The sequence below is a fragment of the Copadichromis virginalis genome, linkage group LG22 (genome assembly GCF_057382275.1).
Source record: "Copadichromis virginalis isolate Kocher_CV1m ecotype Utaka linkage group LG22, C_Virginalis_male_GT1.1, whole genome shotgun sequence".
NCBI classification, from domain to species: Eukaryota; Metazoa; Chordata; class Actinopteri; order Cichliformes; family Cichlidae; genus Copadichromis; species Copadichromis virginalis.
This window is the reverse complement of record NC_140638.1, coordinates 16,980,966-16,986,105: the sequence shown is the minus strand read 5'-3', so window position 1 is coordinate 16,986,105 and position 5,140 is coordinate 16,980,966.

Here is a 5,140-nt window from a genome sequence, read left to right as displayed (position 1 = left end):
CTGACCTGTGTTCTTCTTCACATCTTTGGCAGTAACTTTTGCATTACCTATTTAATCTGCTTAATAGCACTCAACAAGTATGGCACAAGGCAGCTTAATGGGAAATGTATTTAATCTGACTTGCATATCACAGATTGCCCCTGCCTGATCATATGTCTGATGAAAAATAATGTGCCCAGAAGCCTGCAATAGGGACCATATATTTTAGACTGCTGTGTTGGTAAACTGTATTTGTTGCACTCATAAATCAATTGTTAGTGCCAACCTGCAAGAATTGTATTAACCTATCCATCCGATTTCAAGTCACATATCCAAGTTATGGTCATGGCAGTAATGAATCAAGCTGAGCAGTCTAGATGTACTTTCCCACATTGACGTCCCCCTGCTCCTTCTGGCGTTCACATGCCATCTGGGAGGTGTAATCCCTCCGGCTGTGCTCCAGGATCTCTTCCAGTTTAGTCAAGAACACTCTGAAAAGGAAGCACCTTGGGGGGTCACCAGGCGACTGAACCACATCGAGCTTCTTTTCTCATTGTGGCAAAGCGCAAAAGTCCTCCTGAAACTCTTTCAGCTTCTCTTTTGTTAGCTTGTTACAATGTCAGCAACACTGCACCCACTGTAAGTGAACAGTGTCAGTGTCTTTTGCTCTTGCACCACATCCAACCTCTGGCATATGGAGTAGCAGGAGTGCTAGGGAACTCTCCGACATTTATTAATACTGCAAAAGCTACGTGTAAGTCACAAATCAACACTTAAAGCAGTTAAAATGATGTTAATTTACTGGGATATGTAGTTTGATTCTCTCCTCTCAACTGTTGACAAATAAGGATATGTAAATTTCAAAAAATGGCTAATTTAGGCTACTTATTGAAGTGGTGTTTCTTTGGGACTATCTATTTATGATATAGTCTGTTGGAAGTTTTCCTGCCCTGTTTCAAGATCCTAACACAGCATCAGTGCCAAAGAGCTTAAAATATCCGAGCCTGTCAGAGCCACTCAAACCAAAAAGGGGATTTTCAAAGTGTCACTGAACTGATAGTTACCTCAGCTACATTAATAAAATAAACACTTGCTCATCATTTAATTGTGAAATTTGTGGCACAGGTACATATCGGGCAAACAGGGTCAAACCCACGCCTCCACTCAGGCAGGGAGCTGCGATCAAAAATTTAGGACCATTTCAAAGAACTTGCGGTAACTTCAGCTTCTTTGCAAAGATGACGGGCGGGCGTAAACAAGGAATAAAGATGAATTTAGACTGGAATGAAAGAGTGTGTATGAATCCTATAAAAACACAGATTTTCTATGCTTGCTAAGATATTAGCATTTAGGGAAGATGAAGCAGGTTAGGCCAACTCCCCCGTTAATTATGTTAACAGTAATATGGCAAAAAGAGCAGCGCTGCTCTTTCCCCAGTTTTCGCTGGGCTTCTGGACTAAAGAGTTGAAAAGTTTATGGATGGCCTGGAGAATTTGGCATTTCTCTACACAGATTACATAAAACTGGTAGGCAGAATGTCAGTTTCCAAGGCAACTGTATTTTTTTTATTATTATTATTATTTTTTGTATGTGTGTCTTTTCTTTCATTCTCATGTCATTTCTCTGAGTGCACTTAGTTTTCATCATCAGCTGATGCCTCTGTGGGTTTCTAAGCTTTAGTAATGGTGGGTTAAGTTTCACATGGGAAAGTGTGTTTAACAAGCTGCGACTTTACAGAGAGATGATGGGGAAGGAGAAGGAGTTCAAGCAGCAAAGAGTTTTTGTATGAATGCAAAAGACTGTTGGATTAAATGAAAATGTTTGATAACATTTATTACTGTAATGTTTAGATATGTGTTCATCTTGTTTTTTGCGTCTAGACGATGTGAGTTGTAAACAGGCTCCAGGAGAATCTCATTATGCTCCCAAATAGTGCTGCGTAAACATTTACCTGCAAATGTCAATGTGTGAATTAAAAGGCTTTTAACTGAGACTTACACACTTACCCCAAAGTATCCACTGACTGATGATGTAAGTGTGATCTTCTGATACAGGGTGGTAGTATATTCACATTACTTTAGAGACAGATGGCTGTGTAGTGATTTTAACATTCATACTATTTGCACTGTATGGACGGTTTAGTTATATTTTCCAGTTTACAGTGCAGTGAAGTTCATATTCTCTGTGGCCCGCCCACACATTTTCACACCACAAGCTGCTTTGTCTCGTTCTAAACATTAAATTCAGCCTTTTTTTCCTCTCTCAAATGAAACTGGGACAAAATGAATACATGAAGAATGTTTATACTTTTAGAAGTATTCGAACAACTTGATTTACAGGTTTATTAAAAAAGTACTGTGTATATTAGTAAAGCCTGAGCACACATATTCCAATGGCTTGCCCCAAGGATCCTATTTTTAGCTGCATTGCACCAGTGAGATATGTTATAGGACGTTACTGCTAAATTTGAACATACTTGGATACTAAATATAAAAGGTAACTCTGCTTGGAAATCAGACACATTCAAAACTGTCGAGTCTCGACTCGTCTAAAAGAAAAGTCTTAATTTGTTCTTTTATAGCTGTTGAAATTCTTTTTCTGCTTCTGTTCAAGAAAGTGCTTTGAGGTATCATCCCATGTTTGATGAATCATATATCTCCCACATTCCTTCTTGCTGGGTGACGATCTTATGCAGTTTTTAATATTGTTGATACTTTTCTCAAGGCATAACCATTGACTGATGATCATTGGTAAGTAGGTGAGAGTCCTGAGATGGGTTTGGGTATAGAGCTGGACTGATATATCGATCCCACCGATTGCACAGTCATACCTAGTACAAATAGAACAAAACACAGTAGACTTTAAAGTGGATTTTTTTTTAAAAAGTGTAAGAAATGTGCAAGCAAAAAACGAATGACTTAATGAATAAATAAAGGATTAATCAAATGATTACTGCACATATTATTATTGCCCCCCAAAAAGCTGGAGGTAGCTTCCCCGAGGGAGGTAGCCAATCAATGTTAGCACTGATTAAGGCTGTTGCCCTGCTGTCAAAGCTGTCCTTGAGTCTGTTCAGAAATTCCTGACGACTGTAAGTAACTTCTGCTCGACATACAGTAGGAAAAAACACATACATCCACACGTATACATATAAAAAATATTTAAAAAACAAAGCACCGAACGTGAAAAGAAGTAAGCCGCTGCGTCTGTGTGCGCCGCCATCTTGTTCGGCTGGTGATGTATTAGTATCGGTTTTTATAACAACGGATGAATAGGAATTGAAAGTAAAGACGAGACAGGAGAAACACCCTTCGATCATGTAATGAGTGTTGCTGTTGCATAATTTGTACACCAGAGGGCAACATCCCTGTTGGCAGCTCACCAAGCAGCTGTTCTGAGCACAGCTGAATTAGAGTGTAAAGAGGAAATCCACAAATTGTTGTAATAGTAAAACAAGATTGTTTGTGAACGGCATTGTTACATTATCTTAAAAAAGACTCGCATAACAAATGTCAGGGAACTGTTTATGTTTACTGTGTCTGATAGAAAATCATACGTCTGGGTCTACCAGTAAAAAAGGGAAGTCTTGAAAGGAGTGTAGCAGCTTCACTCACATTTATGACAAGAAGCTCACAGCAAACCTGGAAATTGTCACAGTCAGAAGTCGCTGGGCTTCTGAAAGTTATATAAGAAATTCCTGCTAAAGCCTTGAAAGGTTTCTTTAATCCCCTTTTTCTGTATTGATATGTTGTCCAGCCACAGTGCTATTAACCAGGCTATCCATTAATATCTGTACTTTACCACTGGTGAAAGAAAGAGTTTTAAATATCTCTCAAGGCAGCTCATTTCACTACATGAAAAAGCTAAGTCAAAACAACAGCTGCACACCGCTGCAGTAAAAATTAAAAATATGTATGTAGCGCTGTTGATTAGTTATTCACAAATTAGCTGTTATATTTAGTCACGTTTTTCCATGTTTATTTCTTGGGTTGTGAGTGTGAATCAGGGCAGTTATCTGTTTAATAACTCGCTTTTTGTATTGCATGATTTCATACTCAAAGAGTCCATCCTCAATTCCAGCCGGTGCACTTTTTACCCCTCCCACAGCTCATTCTCTGCTGCAGTTATAATCACCCGTAGCTAATTAAGGGGCTTATAATATTTCCGTTGAGTTGCCTGCAGCTTTATTTGTGCAGCTGTGTCCAAAAGCTATCGATTGTGGCTGCTGGTGTTTGTAGCTTGTTTTCGAGCAGAACGGCCCTACAGGCGCTGAGAGCTTTGAAGGATCCTGAAGATGAAGGGTAAGGTTGACAAGGTTAGCTTTAGTGTGTGTGTGTGTGTGTGTGTGTGTGTGTGTGTGTGTGTGTGTGAGAAAAAGAGAGGTTTTAATTCCTCTTTAAACTCACTACCCTATGTTACTCTAATAAATAAAAACACATATATATATATCTCCATAATACTGTGTCAGTGGCACTTGTAGATCAGAGAGCTGTGTCTTTGCAGGTCCCATCACTTGAGCTCAGCATGCATTGGAAAAGGGGTGGGCAATATGAAAGAAAAGAAATCGGGAGGAGTTAGTGAAGGACATGAGAGGAGGCGACAGAGCTAGGTGGATTTGTGATGCTCTTCACAGCATCATGCTAATGAGGAGGATTATTATGTCCCCCCCCCTCAGGCTGTGGAGGCACAGTGTGGGCACAAGTGTGTTTCACTTTTGATGCTGGGATTTGTGTGTAAGGCTGTTCATGTGTGTGTGTGTGGTACATGACAAAAGCAGCAAGCCTAACCTTTCAGAAATGGTTCTGTTTAGCTACCTTGACATCTTTGCTCTGTATCCACTTTAATAGGTGTTCATAATCCCTATTCATTAAAATAGCTTACTCCTCCAGATATATAAAGTCTGCAGACTGGGTTAAGAGGCATCCATGTGTGTTTAAAGGTCAGAGCCAAATGTGTTCACGAGTTACGATTTCTAAAATTGCTCAGCTTCACACACAAACCTACAAACTCATAATGCTCCCTATTTTCTATCCTCCTTGCGTACACACCCTCTCTCCCACCCCCTCTTTGCCTTCTCTTTTCTACTCAGGTCCCCCTCCTCCCTCGCTCAGCAGCAGCTAGTGGTATGCTCCAATCGTCTTCGCTCTTCTCCCTTCTCTCT